Here is a 7,261-nt window from a genome sequence, read left to right as displayed (position 1 = left end):
TTTTTTTTTTTTACATCTCTTGTGCTGCATCAGTAAACAGAACTTTGGTTAGTTTTATGAAATGCACCATCTAACCCTTGTTTTCTGGGAAAAAGAAACCGCAATGACTTGGAGTTAAGAATGGCCTGGCACGGTGGTGGCTCAGGCGGGGCGCGGTGGTGGCTCACGCCTGTAATCCCAGCACTTTGGGAGGCCGAATCAGGTGGATCACCTGAGGTCGGGAGATCGAGACCAGCCTGGCCAAAATGGTGAAACCCCGTCTCTACTAAAAATACAAAAACTAGCGAGGCGTGGTGGCGAGGGCCTGTAATCTCCGCTACTCTGGAGGCTGAGGCAGGAGAATTGCTTGAACCTGCGAGATAGAGGTTGCGGTGAGTGGAGATCATGCCATTGTACTCCAGTCTGGGCAGCAGAGTGAGACTCCGTCTCAAAAAAAAAAAACAATGTGGGCCGGGCGCGGTGGCTCAAGCCTGTAATCCCAGCACTTTGGGAGGCCGAGACGGGCGGATCACGAGGTCAGGAGATCAAGACCATCCTGGCTAACACGGTGAAACTCTGTCTCTACTAAAAATACAAAAAACTAGCCGGGCGACCTGGCGGGCGCCTGTAGTCCCAGCTATTCGGGAGGCTGACGCAGGAGAATGGCGTGAACCCGGGAGGCGGAGCTTGCAGTGAGCTGAGATCCGGCCACTGCACTCCAGCCTGGGCGACAGAGCGAGACTCCGTCTCAAAAAAAAAAAAAAACAATGTGGATACCACCTCCCTGGCGAACACTCATTCACAGGCTGTAAAGCATCCCTCACCCTCCTTCTAGCCGGCAAGCATACAGTACCATGTGGCAAAGGTACAGCAAAGATGGGCTTGAGACTCAGGCTCCATCTTTCTCCTCAGTAGCAAAGGAATAAGGTCCACTATCTGAGTGTTTGCCCCAAGACAGTAAGTGAACTGACTCCGATGAATTTATCCATGTCTTTTCTTCTCTTTTTCGAGATGCAGTTTCACTCTTGTCGCCCAAGCTGGAGTGCACTGGCAGGATCTTGGCTCCCTGCAACCTCCACCTCCCAGGTTCAAGTGATTCTCCTGTCTTAGTCTCCAGAGTAGCTGGGATTACAGGTGCCTGCCACCACGCCCAGCTAACTTTTGTATTTTGTTTTGTTTTGTTTTGTTGAGACGGAGTCTTGCTCTGTCGCCCAGGCTGGAGTGCGGTGGCCGGATCTCAGCTCACTGCAAGCTCCGCCTCCCGGGTTCACGTCATTCTCCTGCCTCAGCCTCCCGAGTAGCTGGGACTACAGGCGCCCGCCACCTCGCCCGGCTAGTTTTTTTTTTTTTTTTTTTTTTTGTTTTTTTTTTTTTGTATTTTAGTAGAGTCGGGGTTTCACCGTGTTAGCCAGGATGGTCTCGATCTCCTGACCTCGTGATCCGCCCGTCTCGGCCTCCCAAAGTGCTGGGATTACAGGCTTGAGCCACCGCGCCCGGCCAGTATTTTTTTAGTAGAGACTGTTTCACCAAGTTGGCCAGGCTGGTTTTGACATCAGGTGATCCGCCTACCTCAGCCTCCCAAAGTGCTAGGATTACAGGTGTAAGCCACCGCACCCGGGCGAATTTATCTATTTCTAATGGTCGTGCTGCAACTGGATGGACAAAATCCCATGATGAAAATCGATAAACTACTAGAAGCTTCAGTGGTTTGATCATTTTCATTTCAATATTCTGGAATGGGGGGTGGGTATGAAAGCTATTTTCCCATTCAGACAGTCCCTGCCTTTAATAATACATAATGCTTTCCCGGAAAATGTTTTGGAAAGTAGAATGCCTGAAATTTGAACTTTATACTTAAATGTTTTATTTGGTGGGGGAAGGAGGAGGAAGGGAGGAAAGAACAGAATTCAATCCACAGAGCTAGAGAAAAAAATTAACGAAGTCTCAAACATGATATTAATGCTTAACTTGATTTTACATCTGAATGTTATACACTGTGTGCAGATATTTAAACTATTAAAAATAGATTATATATTTTTTTTTTTATTTATATTGAGATGGGGTCTCTCTCTGTCACCGGGGCTGGAGTGTAGTGGTGTGATCTTGGCTCACTGCAACCTCCGCCTCCCGGATTCAAGCGATTCTCCTGCCTCAGCCTCCCGACTAGCTGGGACTACAGGCGTGCGCCACTACGCCCAGCTGATTTTTGTATTTTTAATAGAGACGGGGTTTCACCATGTTGGTTGGCCAGGATGGTCTCAATCTCTTAACCTCGTGATCCACCCACCTCGGCCTCCCAAAGTGCTGGGATTACAGATGTGAGCCACTTCACCCAGCAAAAACAGATTACATTTTTTTGCCATCGAATTTAATTTTCTGGTGTATCCTTGCAACTCAAAATCCTTGTTCATTTAGTTTACTTGAAATGATATTTGGCATATTCCTTCTCTCAGGGTTCATAAAGCACCAAGGAATAAGAATGGGACAGAGAGGGATACCTGCATATTGGCATTTACTATAACATCTTATTCCCATTTGCTTTTCAACTGCCAAACCATGTTGATCATATTTATGACTCCATGTCCCAAAAGGAAAGCCTCTCCGGGCTCTCAGCTACTCCTTTTTCTCTCTCAGACGGCAGTGGGCACATCCATCCACTCTCCCATGCCACTCTGGGTCCATAGGAATATTGTCTCAGACCCTCTCTGCCTGGCACTGCCACATGAACATTTCTTCTCAATGTCTACACTTCAAAAAGTACAGAAGCGGCCAAATGGGGTGACTCACACCTGTAATGCGAACACTTTGGTAGGCCGAGGTGGGCAGATCACAGGTCAAGAGATAGAGACCATCCTGGCCAACATGGTGAAACCCCATCTCTACTAAAAATACAAAAAAATTAGCTGTGCTTGGTGGTGCACGCCTGTAGTCTCAGCTACTGGGGAGGCTGAGGCAGGAGAATCACTTGAACCTGGGAGGCAGAGGTTGCAGTGAGCCAAGATCATGCCACTGCACTCGAACCTGGGTGACAGAGCAAGACTCCGTCTCAAAAAAAAAGAAAAAGAAAAAGAAAAAAGGTGCAGAAGTTCTAGCAAGTTGGGCCACTGGATGGATTCCTCCTTAAAGATTCACCAGACTGGCCGGGCGCGGTGGCTCAAGCCTGTAATCCCAGCACTTTGGGAGGCCGAGACGGGCGGATCACGAGGTCAGGAGATCGAGACCGAGGTCAGGAGATCGAGACCATCCTGGCTAACACGGTGAAACCCCGTCTCTACTAAAAAATACAAAAAACTAGCCGGGCGACGAGGCGGGCGCCTGTAGTCCCAACTACTCGGGAGGCTGAGACAGGAGAATCACTTGAACCTGGGAGGCAGAGGTTGCAGTGAGCCAAGATCATGCCACTGCACTCGAACCTGGGTGACAGAGCAAGACTCCGTCTCAAAAAAAAAAAAAAGATTCACCAGACTTAGAGCTCACTTCTCCTCTGACTGCCTTCACTTTACAAGTCTAAGGAATTTGTTTCTAGTCTTTAAGAGAAAAGAAGGCACTGGAAAAACTGGCTCTGACTGATCACATATGCTTAGTGTCTGTGGTTAAGGCCTGAGTTTATTCTCTGGGTTATTCTCTGACTTTATTCTCAGGATGGTTCTAGCTTTTGAAGTTCAAAAGCTTTTTAATCACAAAGGTTTTATCTCTGCCTTGAGTTTCCAAAACGTATTTTAAACCTCAAAGGCCAAGGATTGACTTCTTTGGTATCTGCACTATGCTGCAACAACCCTATCCCGAAGCATGGCTGCCAAGAGGTCAAGTTTGAACTGGGAAGGACCCCCGGGTTAAAAAAATATGTATTATCTGGAAATAAAACCTGATATATCAAAATAATATTCTGCTACACGTAATTGTAAAGATTCACACATTTGTTCCACGACTGCACCTTATTTTTAGCCACAAGCTTTGCCAACATACTTACAACATTTTGTACATGTGTTTTAAGTTTGATTGTTTTCTTTTGTAATTGAACACAGTTGTCAGATCTGCTTAAATTTGATAAGCATCAAAATTTACTGTTTTTGGCATACTGAATGATAGCTTCCTTTGACACAATTGGAAAATCATTAACATCAGCACTTTATTTTTCCATTTCCACTATACTTTTATAAATAAGGGCAAATATGCAACCAAATGTTCAAGTAACTGCACAGACATTGCCATATTTAGATGGCAACACTGCTAAAATGAAACTATTGGCTGGCAGACGACAGTAACATAATGTAACTTGAAATAGTTATTTGTCTACTAAAATAAGAAAGTCAAAATTTGGTATAGAAAAGTTTAGACCGAGATGGGCGGATCACGAGGTCAGGAGATCGAGACCATCCTGGCTAACACGGTGAAACCCCGTCTCTACTAAAAATACAAAACTAGCCGGGCGACGTGGCGGGCGCCTGTAGTCCCAGCTACTTGGGAGGCTGAGGCAGGAGAATGGCGTAAACCCGGGAGGCGGAGCTTGCAGTGAGCTGAGATCCGGCCACTGCACTCCAGCCTGGGCAACAGAGCGAGACTCCGCCTCAAAAAAAAAAGAAAAGAAAAGTTTAGAAGTGTTTATGTATAATATATGGAAATGATAGTCATATAAAAGCTAATGACTACCTGCATTTTGATTCATTAATTTTTGTTCATCTTCACCTGGCTCCATATCTCTTAAATATAAACAATTATTTTAAAAATTATTTGTAACAGCTTTATTTAGATACAATTCACACAACATACAATTCACCCATTTAAAGTATGTAATTCAGAGGCCAAGGTTGGTGGATCACTTGAGGTCAGGAGTTCGAGACCAGCCTGGCCAACATGGTGAAACCTTGTCTCTACTAAAAATACAAAAATTCGCGGGGCATGGTGGCAAGTGCCTGTAATCCCAGCTACTCGAGAGGCTGAGCCACGAGAATCGCTTGAACCTGGGAGGTGGAGGTTGCAGTGAACCGAGCTCATGCCATTGTACTGCAGCCTGGCCAACAAGAGTGAAACTCTCTCTCAAAAACTAAAATAAAGTAAAACTAAAGTATACAATTCAATGATTTTTAGTGTATTTACAGAGCTGTACAACCATCACCACAATCAATTTTAGAAAATTTTCATTATCCCAAAAAGAAGCCCTGTACTCTTTAGCCACCATCTGCCAATCCCTCTATACTCCGCAGTTCTTTGCAATCACTAGTCTACTTTCTGTCACAATAATTTGCCTGTTTTGACATTTTATATAAATGGAATCACAAAAAGCTATGTTAGAGATCAGTTTCTTTCACTTAACTAAATGTTTCTAAGTTTATCCATGAAGTACCTTGTATCAGTACTTCATTCCTTCTTATGGCTGAATAATATTCCATTGTATGGATACATGGCTACACTACTCTTTATTTATTTATTTATTTATTTATCAGTTAGTAGATATTTGGATTGTTTCTACCTTTCAGCTATTGTGAACAATACTGCTATTAACATTCATGTACAAATTTTTGCATAAACATGTATTTTCAATTCTCTTGGTTATACATCTAGGAGAGGAATTGCTGGGCTATAGGGAAAGTGTGTTTAACCTTTTGAGGAATTGTCAGACTGTTTTCCAAAGTGGCTGCATCATTTTACATTTCCACCAACAGTGCCTGAGGGTTTCAATTTCCCCACATTCTCACGAACACTTGTTATTATCTGTCTTTTATTATTATAGCCATCCTAATGAGTATGAAACAGTATCTCATTGTGGTTGTGATTTGCATGTTCCTGATAACTAAAATCTCGAGCACCATTTCATGTGCTTATAGGCCATTTTGATCTCTTCTTTGGAAACAACTGTCTATTCCAATCCTGTGCTCATTATTAGTTGGGTTATTTATCTTTTTATTATTGACTTATAAGAGTTCTTATACAATCCAGATAAAAATCCTTTAACCAATATGTGATTTTCAAATATTTCACCCATTGAATAGCTTTCCTTTTCATTCTCTTCTTAATGTCCTTTAATTTATTTTTCTATGTTTTTCTAGAATTTTTTATTATTATTATACTTTAAGTTCTAGGGTACATGTGCACAACATGCAGATTTGTTACATATGTATACAGGTGTTGGTTTGCTGCACCCATTAACTCGTCATTTACATCAGGTATTTCTCCTAATGCTACCCCTCCCCCACAGCCCCACCCCATAACAGGCCCTGGTGTGTGATGTTCCCCGCCTAGTGTGCAAGTGTTCTCATTGTTCAATTCCCACCCTGAGTGAGAACATGTGGAATTTGGTTTTCTGTCCTTGCGAAAGTTTGCTTAGAATGATGGTTTCCAGCTTCATCCATGTCCCTACAAAGGACATAAACTCATCTTTTTTTATGGCTGCATAGTATTCCATGGTATATATGTGCCACATTTTCTTAATCCAGTCTATCATTGATAGACATTTGGGTTGGTTCCAAGTCTTTGCTATTGTGAATAGTGCCCCAATAAACATACGTGTGCATGTGTCTTTATAGCAGCATGATTTATAATCCTTTGGGTATATACCCAGTAATGGGATTGCTGGGTCAAAGGGCATTTCTAGTTCTAGATGCTTGAGGAATCACAACACTGTCTTCTACGATGGTTGAACCAGCTTACAGTCCCACCAACAGTGTAAAATTGTTCCTATTTCTGCACATCCTCTCCAGCACCTGTTGTTTCCTGACATTTTAATGATTGCCATTCTAACAGGTGTGAGATGGTAACTCATTGTGGTTTTGATTTGCATTTCTCTGATGGCCAGTGATGATGAGCATTTTTTCACGTGGATGTTGGCTGCATAAATGTCTTCTTTTGAAAAGTGTCTGTTCATATCCTTTGCCCACTTTTTGATGGGGTTGTTTGATTTTTTTCTTGTAAATTTGTTAAGTTCTTTGTAGATTCTGGATGTTAGCCCTTTGTCAGATGGGTAGATTGCAAAAATTTTCTCCCGTTCTGTAGGTTGCCTGTTCACTCTGATGGTAGTTTCTTTTGCTGTGCAGAAGTTCTTTAGTTTAATTATATCCCATTTGTCTATTTTAGCTTTTGTTGCAGTTGCTTTTGGTGTTTTAGTCATGAAGTCCTTGCCCATGCCTATGTCCTGAATGGTATTGCCTAGATTTTCTTCTAGGGTTTTTATGGTTTTAGGTTGAATATCTAAGTCTTTAATCCATCTTGAATTAATTTTTTTTATGAGGTGTAAGGAAGGGATCCAGTTTCAGCTTTCTTCTTATGGCTAGCCAGTTTTCCCAGC

The sequence above is a fragment of the Rhinopithecus bieti genome, unplaced genomic scaffold (genome assembly GCF_001698545.2).
Source record: "Rhinopithecus bieti isolate Rb0 unplaced genomic scaffold, ASM169854v2 scaffold_33444, whole genome shotgun sequence".
In the NCBI taxonomy this organism is placed as follows: Eukaryota; Metazoa; Chordata; class Mammalia; order Primates; family Cercopithecidae; genus Rhinopithecus; species Rhinopithecus bieti.
Note: the sequence above shows the minus strand (reverse complement) of the source record.